Genomic DNA, 13,608 nt, shown 5'->3' on the forward strand with positions numbered 1-13,608 from the left:
TGTGAAAAGATGTTCAACATCACTAATAATCAGGGAAATGCAATTTGAAATAAGAAAGTGCTATTTCATATACCAGAACAATAAAATTAACACAGCTGATAATACCATGTGTTGGCAAGGATGGGGCAGAAGGGGAGCTTTTCTGTGCAGATTATGAGAATATAAACTGGCACAATCATTTTAGAGAAAAATTTAACAATATCTGCTACAGTTGAAGAGGCACAAACCTATGACCCCAAATTCAACTTCTAGGAATACATCTTAGAAAAACTTGCATACATGTTCCAAAAGAATATATATAGAAGAATTTTTATAGCAGCATTGTTTGTAACAGCAAAAAATTACATATACATAAATGTACATGAATAGGAGAATGGATACCCGAATTGTGGCCTATTAGAAAACACTTCAACACAGTGTTTAAAGTGAATGGTAGAGTGACAGATCTCTAAAAACATAGTGTTGGTGAGAACAGGCAGACTGTGGAATAACACATACAGTTTTAAAACAGGGAGAACAATGCAGACATTACTTGTGGATTCATGCCTACGTGGTAAAGTGTAAACCATGCAAGTGAATAATAAATTCAGGAATATGTTGTAATAAAGAGAATTTAAAAGAAGACTAGGGTTAGATGTAAGACCACAAACCTTCAATCAAACACTGGAATGTCAAAAGCTTTTGTAGTGGGTGGGGGAGAAAGAAGTTTCAGAGAGACTTTGTCACTAATCAACAAATTCAAGGAATAGGGGTTTGTGGTGGTAGAGGCTTAGTGAGAATTAACAGAATGGATATACAAAAGGGTTTGCCTCAGTCAGTCCCAGTTTATGCCTACTATTTGGAGTGATTATTAATAGTGCCCCCTTTCAATTTCAAAGGATCAGTGATATGGTCACCTAATAATAAAGCACCTTTACTTTCTCTGCCTGGCAGATGATGGGTACCAGGTACAGACCTTGTCCATGAAGGCCAGGGGAGCTCATTAGATGAATGAAGAGCTGGGCATCAGAGAAATTCGAAAGGACAATAATAGTAGCCAGTCTTCAGTCGATTTTTTATCTGAAAACTGAAGACCCCAAGGTTCTCACCTTTTCTTTACAATCATGTCAGATTAGAGGCACCTGTGTGGCTCCGTTGGTTAAGCATCCAACTTCAGGTAATGATCTTATGATTTGTGAGTTCAAGCCTTCTGCTGTCAGCATGGAGCCTGCTTCAGATCCTCTGTTCTCTCTTTTCTCTCTGCCCCTCCCTTGTCCCCTCATGCTCTCTGTCTCTCTCTCAAAAACAAAAAATAAACATGTAGAATCATGTCAGATTAGAACATAGGTCTACAGTCTTCTAATCTTCTTGGAGACATGGCTGATGGAGTAAAAAAGGCCTACAGAGTTAGCTTACAGACCAGACATGAGCAAAAATTACCTGAAGAGTTTTGAAAAATAGAGATTCCTAGGTTCCAACACTAGATTATTGGTTTGAGATCTATCGAGTTATAGTTACAGAATCCATATTTTTTCCACTCTCTGGGTAACTCTGGTACATGGATCCATGGAATCTTGTCATGAATACCAGAGCTCTAACAGTTGTGCTACTGTAAATAACAACTTATTACTGATAGCTCGTCTTATATATTCAATTTAAATCTTCAGGTATCTGTCATAAACCATCCTCATCTCTTGCCTTAATGTAATAATTTTCCAGTCTCGTTATATACAGCTTGCAATCAGTCCCTTCCTGTGGATGGGTCTCCACTACTCAGATTTAAAAAGGGCTGGGACTTGCTGGCCGAGTTCTCTCCTAGCCTTGATGAGGAGGCATACAGGAATGCACTGAGAACAATGGCAGGTAAAGGAACACTTCCTTATTACCTGAGTCCAAACCCTCCTGTCAGAAACTTCAGCCCTGGTCATTTGGTAGAGGTATCCTGCTAACTGGATGAGGCAGGCCAAAGTGGACTCCTTTCCCAAAGCTTCATGCTAGTTCCTACTGGGTTTCTAGGAGAGTGAGCTGAAAATTACAGACAGAAAATTCATCCAAGCTGCAGCAAAACTTACTGAAAACTACTAAAGAATACTTCTTTGCTTTTTTTGCTCTTAATTTTTTTTTGTTTGGTTTGGTTTCATTTGTTCTTTTTTTAAAATGTTTTTTAAATTTATTTTTCTTTTTGAAAAGCATCCTTAGATTTTTGCCAAGGGTTTCCAGATTTTCTTTTGCATGTATTGAGGGATATCTTAATATAAGGAGAATGTAGTCGGTAGCTGGGGATGGCGCAGTCAGCAATGGAAGGTACACACCATTGAGGCATCAGCTGAGCCTGAGTGGTGGCCTTTTCAGTTTGAATTTTTAATTCATTGGCATTGGATTCTTGAGGAACCAGATGTTATGGTGTAAGATACATGAGTTCCTAGAAATTGTTCTCATCTAATTTTGGGGGGATTTTAAGAGCAGTATCAGGTATATCCCTATGATGAATTTAGTTATTCAATTTTGTTGGATATTCTCTTTTCCCTGTTTGGCACTTTTTGCTTGTTTGAGGACTGGGAGAGTGCTAAACCACAATTACCTGTATTTCTTTTTTTTTAAATGTTTACTTATTTTTGAGAGAAAGCAAGTAGGGGAGGGGCAGAGAGAAATGGGGACAAAAGATCTGAAGCAGGCTCTTCACTGACAGCAGAGAGCCCCATGTGAAGTTTGAAATCATGAACCATGAGATCATGACCTGAGCCCAAGTCAAACACACAACCGACTTAGCCACCCAGATGCCCAAGTACCTGTATTTCTGAATGGCCTCTGAGAAACTGGGTCAGGCTAGACATCTATTAGAGGACACATCATGTCCTAAGAGAAACCTTTTTTTCACCGGCCTGATCAAAACTAACTGATCGTATCTTAGAGGTGTGATCTTCAAACTTCATTGAGCATCAGAACCACCTTGTAGAACTTTTGAACCACATTGATGCCCAACCGCCCCATGCCAATTAAAAGACACTGTCTGGAGAGAGGTGTTCAACATCAGTGTTTTTAATAAAGTTCTTGGGTACAGTAGGGTGAGTATGTGTCCCAATATACCTGAAATTGAGGAGATTCAGTACGAAGTCCAAGATAGTCCTGGGCAAACCCTGCTAAAGGCCACCTTGATGAAGACCAAATTGCCATTATGACCATAGATTCTAAGTATCTGTCCTGTAGGACAGATACAGACCTTTCACATCTTTCTCATTAATGGGATTCAGAACTCCTGGGGATGGGGATAAGGACCTGGAAACTTCTAATGCTGTTAACTGTAACCTAACAAAAAAATGTGAACCAGATGTTGGAAGGTGCAATAAACCTGGCCTAAGGAGATGGAAAAAATGGGTCTACATTGCCTGTGACAAGAGGGAGAACAATGGCAAATTATTTGAGATGACAAGAAAAGAAGGATTTTGCAAATAACACTTTTTCCTTATTCTTGTTTTTTCTTATTGCTTTTTATTAAGAGATTAGGGACTCCCTTTGCAGATCTGATATTTTGGCTGTTCTTCACCTTGGGAGAGCCAGGTTTGTTTTGTTTCAGGTGTTCTGTCCTGGTGTGCTCTGTGTGAGTCAGCCAGTGGGAACATGAGTTTGTGCATGTGGTAGAGCTGGCACCATCCCCACATCTGGGCTCCATGATCTATGCCTAACTGTGGTTCACTTTAGTCTCCCCTGAGGCCAGGTTGGAGTGTTTGGAATTTATTGCACTTCAATGTCAAGGGCATCTGGGCATAATAGAAGAGGAAGCCTGAGTCTTTTAATATGAAAACAAACTAAATGTTAGGTAGATTTATAGAAAATGCAAATGTACTTGGGGTGGAGGTGATCTAGATTAGGTATCTGCACCGAGGGCCGAAGCTTCTGCAGCTGATGGCTCATGCCTGCCTAGGACTGCATCCCTCCACCATTTAGAATAGAGCCTTTGTGATGGTTTGTTCACCACACACCATGTTCTCCTCTTGTGACGCAGATATATTTTTCTAATATTGGTATTTCCCAGACACTGTGGAAAAAATCTCCTAGAATCCTCTGGACCCACCACATGGATTTCTTGGTGCTCATAAGCAGATTTTCTATGCCACAAAATGCCAAAATTATACCCCTAAGGGCAAACAATTCTGAATCAGGGCAAAGATTGCATTTTTATTTTTTATTTTTTAAGCTTATTTATATATTTTTGAAAGAGAGAGAGAATCATGTGTGTAAGCAGGGGAGAGGCAGAGAGAGAGGGAGAGAGAGAATACCAAGCAGGCTCCATGCTCAGTGAGGAGCCTGACTTTGGGCTCTATCTCACGGCTGAGTTGGACACTTAACTGACTGAGCCCCTCAGGCGCCCCAAAGATTGCATTTTTAGACACAACTGCTGCTTTTCCTTAAGGTACCTCTTCCATTTATTAAGGGATATGAGTTGTTAACTATACTGGAATTAAAATTAAAAACTTAATATAAATTAGGGGCACCTGGGTGGTTCACTCGGTTGAGCATCCACCTTTGGCTCAGGTCATGATCTTGTGGTTCGTGAATTCAAGCCCCATATCAGGCTCACTGCTGTCAGCCTGTCAGCTCAGAGCCTGCTTCAGATTCTCTGTCCCCCTCTCTCTGCCTCTCCCCTGTTTGCAGTCTCCCCAAAAATAAATATAAAAAAACTTAATAAAATTAAAAAAACTTTTTAGAAAAGGGATACGAGTTGTTAGTGATAAGCAAAGACCAAACTGGGAAGGATTGTGCAATGGGTGGGGAGGTTATAAGCTACATGCACTTCTGTGAAAATTTCCTTTGACCTGGACTTGAGACCTCACAATGCCTGTTCCCATGATACGTGCAGACATCAGTAAAGCTTCCTAGTCTTATGCGAATATGACCCATCTCTGCCCTCCACCTTGAAGGTTCTATATCTAGAAGCCCACAGTCTTAGTGAAAGAAAGAGTCCTGGAAATACAAAAGGAGACAATAAGCAATATTTCTTAGGTTTGTATCATATTCTGGACTCTATTCTTATCTTCCTTTGCATTAACTCCTTTGACCATCATAATAGCCCTACAAAGTAAATGTTATCACCCTCGTTTTACAGAAGGATACTGAAGCAAAGAGAAACAAACAAACAAGCAAACAAAATTTGCCCAGAGTTACATAGCCAAGAAGCAGAGAGCCCCGGGTTCAGAGCCCAGCAGCTCCTACTTCTGATCTCTGCTGGCTGTTGCTACACTCCAGGGCCCTACCTCACAGTACAGCATAAACTCAACTGCTGAGAGTGAAGGGAGGCAGGTTGACCAGTCTTGTAAATGTTTGAAATGCTGAAATTGGAGAAATAAAGGAGAGAGACAGAGAGAGAGAGAGAGAGAGAGAGAGAGAGAGAGAGAGAGAGAAAGCGAGAGAGAGACAGGGAGGGAGACAACTAGTGTGGATCTCAGAGACTGTGGGGCAGCACTAGGGAACAATGCTTTGTAGAAGCACCATTTTGCACATTCAGGTGATTTTTGTTTTTCATCAGGGGATTATATATTAGAACAAAAAGATAAACATTTGGGTTTCTCCAGACTGGTACACAGCCAATGGCATATACCTCAAAGATGATGGGACTTCTTCTTGCCTGTCTTGCATTTCATGGGACTTAGGAGAACAAGAAGCCTCCAACCCAGGGGGCCGCAGGGAGAAGTGACACATAGATTGAAGTCTGGTTTCCATTAAAACAAGATGTGGAGAAAACCCTCAGGAAAGTGGTGGATAATATAGGACAATCATTTTATTTTTACCTTATAATGAGGCTTCCACAAGGCAGAGTAGAAAGGTTTGGAAGTGAGAGAAAGAAAGCAAGGTGCATGTAGGATCAAGAGGCCAGGAGAGGGTAGCCCACCAGAGGGCTTGCGTTATGGGCATTAGAGGCATTTGGTGGCGCCCCCCAGCTTCTCTGGAGCCCAGGGGGCCCAGTGTTATCCTGGCTAGTTCAGGCGGAGGTCCCAGGTGCTGGCATCAGGCCCACACATGCTGAGGTAGGGTCTGAGTGGGGCCACGGGGAGATGGTTCTATCCCTCATTTCCAACATGTGTTCTTTCTAAGAAGGATTGAGGGTGAGACAGGGAAATTGTGTGAGGTAGAGAAAGCCCAGGAGAAAATGGTGCCTTTGGGCTGCCTACCTACATGCCTCAATTCCAAAGAATGTGAAGAGCATGAAAATACATTTGCCATCTACTCACTGTCATATATGTAGGTAAAAAGCAGATGCTTTGAGCCAGAAGCCAGTAGATACACCCTGGCTTCTCAGTAAAAAATATGGCACAAGCCTCTTTCCTTTTCCTCCCAGAGACTTCTCTGATACCTGGTTATTTATGCCAACAGAGGATTAATGCCTCAGGGCAGGACATCCTTTGTTGATTTAAGGCAGAAGTCAGCCAGTCTCTCACCTGGGATAAAAGACAGTTTCACCTGCTTTTATTATTTTTTTTAAAACTGTTTCACAACTCGCTGCTGTGCCGAGAATGTCACTTTGACCCAACCCACCATGCTCCTGACCCCATTCATCAAAATTCTACTCTCAAGTTTCTGACACTAGGAGACCGGACAAGATGGCTCCAAGTGTGGTCTGAGGACCACCCACAGGAGAGAGCCCCTGCCCCATACCAGCCTCACACTCCCTGGAGCTGGGCTGAGAGTCCACATGTTTATCAATGCGCTCTGAGGCACATTCCAGTTTGAGAACCACTGTTGGACTGTCCTGACCCCTTTCATTGCTCTTTAATTAACTCCTCCTTGTTGCCTCCATGACCATTAGTTATTCACTTACCGAAATCCGGGAGAATGTAGGATCTACAAGGAAAAGCAATTTGTCCATTTGTTTCCTCGGGTATCTCAGATGCTTAGAAGAGTGCCACTCCTGTAATAGTTGCTTAATCAATCTTTGTTAAATAAATGAAATGGTTTTTGAATGCTCATTTTGTGTCAGGCATTGGCTAAGTGCCGGAGATGCCACAGCAAACCAGACAGGCACAGGCTAGCCCTTTCTGTTCGTAGCTTCTGGTATTTGGGGGGGCGGGGGGGGGGGGGCGGGGGGCGCTGGCAAGCTGCAGACAGGTTGACTAAACAAGCAATTACAATGAAGTGTAAAGAGTATTATGATAAGGGGTGGTGAGAATAATATCAGGGTTTGTGGATGGAATTCACGAAGCCACTGAAGAGAGGGAAAGATCCTATGCCCCTTCTTTATCCTTCAGGTAAAGATGGTCTACCAACACAGACATGTGAGAGCTCACGTGGCTAGTCAGACCCGATGGGACTCAGAGGTCAGGGAAGGTGGGAGGCAGGCTGGGTGCCCATCCCTGTGGTGAAAATGAAAGAGGGATACAATAGGGTGTGTAAGAGCTCTACCCCATCCACTAAAGGCATCGGTGAGGACAGAAGTCTGTTTCAATGTCAGCAGGAGACAGGAAAACTTTTCTAGTCTCTGTGGTATCTGAAGTCTCACCCAAAGTAATACTCAGTAAAAGCCAGAAGGTTAAAGGGTGTGGGTTTGTTCAGAGCATAGCAAAAAGGCGGTGAAAGGCTTACATCCATTCTCTGGTGCCTCAAGCAGCCATATGGGTGGAAAGAAGATGGACAGAGGGTGAGAATCTTATGGCCAGAAGTCACGAGGGTGTGGAGCCAGCATGAGAGGGAGAATGGGACCCAAACAGCAAGCAGCATCCTCAGTTTCTCTCTCTGCTTTTCACTGGGTATACTCCATCTCTTGCCACAGGCAGGTTCTGTTCTCTTTATTCTGAATAAAAGAGAAAACTGGAATTTAATCCTACTTTCTTTTGATTGCCAGTTATGAAAAATTTCCTCTTCTTTTCCTTGGCTACGAGATTCAGAGCTAAAGTCAATGTCCAATTAACATAGCCAGATTTTTCCTAAGCGTTTAGTAAATTTGTTTCCTGTTACTTCTCCTTTTTAAAAAATATTTCTCTATTCTGTTTTAACAGCTGCACTGCAATTGTTTCTATTCTTGAAAGCCGCCTTAAATTTTTTGGAAGTGTTATGCAAACATAAATTATGAATAAATAGAGCACATGTGTCCATTTTCTCCCACATAGCAATCCCTTAACATTCGCTCTGACTGCCATGCAGTCATTGCCTCTTCTTTGGCCTTTCCCCAGTCCTCATAATAATCCTTTGTTACTACTCACCACAGGCACCAACATGCGCCTGGAATCTCTCATTCCCTTCATCCTTGCCTTAATTCCCACTTGCTGGCCTTGCTTCTGGCCCCCACCTCTGCCCTGACCCCTAAGTTTGGCAGTCATTGCTTCCCCTGGCTCCGAGGCCTCACTCTGCCTCTCGGATCCTGACCACCATGACACCCATTCCACCAGGGTGGGATCAGAGCTACCTTTCCCTTCAAAAAAGGTTCCCCCAGGGAAATCAAGCACTCAGTTGGGGGACCTAAGTGGGACTTGGTTCAGGGATTCCTACACTCTGGCCCCAAACCCCAAGCAATGAAATAACTTTAAAGCAAGGTGTCCCTTTGTGTATTTCCATCCTGCTGTTGGTAAAAGCGTGCTCACTCATTCATAACTAAGGCTTTCAAACCCAGCCACGCTTATCCTGCTGTTTGACAGTTGTGTTTCCCAAACCCTTTGAATCTTAAATTAGTGTCACTACAATGTTATGATTCATTGCTCTAACTCTCGCTCAAGATTGTGATTGTTTCTTTTAAGCAGCTCTTCCATTAAAGTGGAAGAGCCAGCATAGAACACACACATGCGGGCCCAGATCCCCAGCTCTGTGGGTGGTCCCAGCCTTGCATTCCAAATACAGCCTCTGAGAAAGGGAGGAAGGGGGAAGTTGTGCTTGTTTATCTTTTCTGAAAACCAAGTTTCAGTGGATATCTGTGCTTGTATACACGGGTTATAGGGATTCTACTCTCCTTTCCTTTCACTAAGAGACAGTAAAAATCCGAAAGGGGTGCAACTGCTCATATGCAATACTGTCTCCGAGTTCTCCAGTCCCAAAGATGATCTTTATCACAGTCCAGTATGACTAACACAGAGCATGAAAACCATTCATTCATTCATTCATTCAGTTAAGTGTTTGCTGAGGACACTGTTTTAGGAGCAGTGAAATCCTTGTGCATCTTATAATCCAGTGAAGAGAAGATAGACAATATAACATGTAAAAATGATGTAATATTGGATTGTGCAAAGTGTTGTAAAGAAAAATAAGAAGATAACCTTAAATAGAATGATCAAGGAAGGCCCCTCTGAAGTGTTATTTGAGCAGAGATCTGAATGAAATAGAGATTTACCCCCTTCCCTTGCCCATGCCAGACAGCAATAATCCATCAGAGCCATCGACTCTTTTCCATGGAGCCATAAAATCCTCTTAGCAATCCAAACTATCACTGCCATTTGGTTGGTGTTAAAATTCATGATTAGGCTTATTTTCCATCCTATTCCAAAATGCCTTCCTTTTCTAAAGCCAGGAGGAAAATGTAAAGAATGAAAAATAAAGAATGAATCTAGGGACCAGGTTTTGCTGATCATTTAGAGCCTAATGATAGAAGATGGATTATCTTCTTCGATTTTCTTGTCATAAATACAAGGTGCTTCCATCCTTTTACAATGTTTGCTTTGCATGTTTGAGTTCATAACTCAAGTCTCCTGTGTTTTATGACTCATTCACAGTCACAGGGCTCTGCAGCTACCTAGGCTGATTTATCCTACGTGCCAGCCTTAAATTGTGGATGTTGTTATGCTAGAGGCACATTCTCAGATTTCAACTTGAAGCACATTGTAAATAACATGTTTTCCCTGACAAAACCCATTTCCTAAATAAAAACACCTATACATACATCTGCCAATTTTCTTTTTATTCATTCATTTATTGAGTACCCACTGGATGTCAGGCAGAGTGGTAAAGATGGATAATATACATTATGTCTTACTAAAATCTATAAATGCCAATGGAGGATAAAGTAAAGTACTATATAAGGGGAAATCCATATCTTATCCTCTAGTAATCATTTTTAAGACCCATGACCTTACAAATCACTACCTAAATGGTGGCTGGTGACTTCCAATTGCTAGCCCAGTGACAAACTTCATTCTATTTAACTTCTACTTAACCCTGAAGACCATTTCTTTTTTTCTCTTTTTGTCTCTCAGTTCCTATGACTAAGCATTGTTCTGCCCTCTGTTCCCTCCCACCTTTCTCTGAATTCTTGCTCTTGAGGAACTCAGTCACTTCCAAAGATTTAACATCCCTTTCAAGCAGGTGAGTTTCAAATATATATCCCTGGTTATAGCTTCTCTTCAGAGTTACAGTCCACCAAGATATCATTCTGGAACCTGAGATTCTATATGTTTGAAGCCAAACACATCATCACTGCATTCACCAGGGTCTTTTGCACTGCATATGACAGAAATCCAACTTAAAGTAGCTGAAATGGGGAAAAGAGGAATATATTTCCCTACGTAATTGTAAGAATCCTGAACTGGATCCAGGAACTCAGTATTGTTAGGAATTGAATCTCAACATCTTCCCTCAGCTTCCTTCAGCTCCCCTCCCCTCCCCTTCCTTTCTCTTCCCTTTCCCTCCCTCCTCTCTCTTTTTCTTTCTCTTTCTCAGTTGTGTGTGTGTATGTGTTCACTTCCTTCTTTCTAAGTCAGGGTCTCCCTATTAGAATACATTCATATTATAGGTGTCATAAGTACCAGGCCTACTTTCACTGCCTTAGTAAACCTAGAGAAAGAAAGAACTTCTTTTTTCCTATATTCCATCAATAATTCTACAATTGATTTCATTGGGCTAACTTGGGACACTGACCATCCTGTAACCAATCACATGACTGAAATGTGGAAATATGCTAATTATTGATCCAGGTCCTTGGAAGCTATCAATTGACTTCAATGACATGAACTGTAGTCTTTTATAGAAAAATTGAGAAAAAGGAGAAAGTATGCTGGATAGGCAAAAGCAACAGATGTCAACTAGTCTACTCCTCCCAAAACCAATTTTCTCCACTGACTCACTTTTTCTGTTGTAAAGAGTTAATATATGTAAAAATATTATGTAAACTAAACTGTGTTTCTTTTTTTTTTTTTAATTTTTTTTCAATGTTTATTTATTTTTGGGACAGAGAGAGACAGAGCATGAACAGGGGAGGGGCAGAGAGAGAGAGAGACACAGAATCGGAAACAGGCTCCAGGCTCCGAGCCATCAGCCCAGAGCCTGACGCGGGGCTCGAACTCACGGACCGCGAGATCGTGACCTGGCTGAAGTCGGACGCTTAACCGACTGCGCCACCCAGGCGCCCCTAAACTGTGTTTCTTAAATGTTATTAATCTTACTATTATATTTTAATGATGTCACAAGATTAAATAATTCAGATTCCAACCCTCAGATCCCTCTTGGACTTCTTCTTTTTCTCCTCTGTCTCCTATCAACATTTAATCAGTTGTTAGATCTTCTTGATTCTGTAACCAAACTATTGCAAAGTCTTCTGCCTAAACTGCTTTCTACAAGACTCTACCTTCTCCAATCCAGATTATTATTTTTTTTTTGAAGCATGTGTTGATCATATAACCCTCTGGTTCATACATCTTCCCTTGCTTTCCATTGCTTAAATACAAGTGGCCAGTATTATTAGTCAGTTCTCAAAGTCCAACTCTCCAGAAACTAGAATCTAATCTACCTTTTAGGATTTAATCCCCACCTCTTCCCTAAGATGTCTCATGCCTCTAGCTAAATGGAACTACCCACTGCCCCTGATTCCACCTCTGAAACTTTTTCTGACTATTGCCTACAACCAGGATGCTGTCCTTCCTCTCCTTTGTCATTGTCCTCACCACTTTTAGACCCAACTCCAAGACCTCTGTGGATATTCAGAAAGGAATTGTTATGTAGACGTTAAAAATTTTTTTTACTGTTCATTTATTTTTGAGAGAGAGAGGGACAGAGCATGAGCTGGGAAGGGGCAGAAAAAGAGGGAGACACAGAATCCAAAGCAGGCTCCAGGCCCTATGCTTTCAGCACAGAGTCTGATGCAGGGCTCAATCTTGTGGATCACGAGATCATGACCTGAGCCGAAGTTGGTCGCTTAATCAACTGAGCAATCCAGGTACCCCTATGTAGTAATTTAAAATTATTTTTAATAGACAGAAGGCCTAGATTAGATGGGCAGTTTCTGATAATCTTGGATGATAGATTTCTGTCTTATAAGTTTCTGTTATATATAAGAATACTTATCTACGAAAGGCTTTGGTAAAGAAGAAATAACCCAGTATGCTGGTGCATGAAGCACGAACAAGATGTGGGGGTAAACATTACTGGTAACTAGAATGTACTGATAAGGCTGCCCTTCCTGTAGAAAAAGGCCAATACTGTGTGTATATGCTATTCCTCAACCAACTAGGAGGCATTCTGCTTCAAGAAAAGATGGCTAATGGATGTGTACCTACTTTGAATGTGTATTCAATTGGCCTTCTTGTGTCAGAGAGACTTCATTCTTCCTAAGGCTGAATGCTTCAGAGAAACAGAGGCAGCTCTATGCCTATTTTCCCCAGCCGCTGGAAAGTTCTAGCACTTTGTGTCTTTCAGTCTTATGTTTATCATATTATACTTTGCAAAGAGGCCATCGTGTACTTTCTTACCTCCTCTGCAAACTGAGGTAAAGGACACAATTCTCTTGGTGTCTTAAACATAATAAGTACACAGTTAACACTTCCGGAAATGATACCAGTGGAAACTCTAGAACTTATGCCAAGGAATCTCAGGGGTAAAAAAAAAAAAAAAAAAGTGCTTTATAAACATTCTACTCTTTCTTTTTCTTTGTTTTTTTTTTAAAGTTTATTTTTGACAGAGAGAGAGAGAGAGAGTACGAGTGTGAGCTAGGGAGGGGAAGAGAGAGAGGGAGACACAGAATCTGAAGCAGCTCCATGCTCCGAGCTGTCAGCACAGAGCCCTGTGCGGGGCTCGAACCCAAGAGCCGTGAGATCATGACCTGGGCCAAAATCGGAAGCTTAACTGACTGAGCCACCCAGGCACCCCAACATTCTACTCTTTCATAGGTTTTCCTCATATTAATAAAATCTCCAGATATAATCAGAGGTTATTTTATTTATTTGTTCATTTTTACCAAAAGAACAAATTTCTCCCTATTGGCAGCTCAAATAGCCTGGCAGAAAATAACAACAACACAATTAGTATTGCCACCTTGTATAGCAATAGCAACAATGCCAAAATTGCCTCTGAATTTCAAAAGAGCTTTGGGATGCTACAAACTTAACATTCAGCTATCCATTCAATGTATGTTTACTGAGCACACACTAAGGCATGACATTGTGCTAGAAATACTGAAAAGACAGGTTTATTGACCTCATAAAACTCAGAATCTAGTGGAGGAGACAGACAATTAAACAAGAAATTACCTGCCGAATACCCTTTTAGCACTGAGTATGTAAGAGGAGTTAAACTCAATTAACAAATCGCCTGCCTCTTTATTTGCAGTATGTCAAGGTTGATCCTTGTGGCTCTGTTTCAAATCCAACAAAGGAACCTCAGCATTCTTTTTTTTTTAATTTTTTTTAATGTTTATTTATTTTGAGAGAGAGAGAGAAAGCACGA

The sequence above is a fragment of the Lynx rufus genome, unplaced genomic scaffold, assembly GCF_022079265.1.
Source record: "Lynx rufus isolate CCGP_SWC_20201006 ecotype Redwood Valley unplaced genomic scaffold, mLynRuf1.p SCAF_8, whole genome shotgun sequence".
Classification (NCBI taxonomy): Eukaryota; Metazoa; Chordata; class Mammalia; order Carnivora; family Felidae; genus Lynx; species Lynx rufus.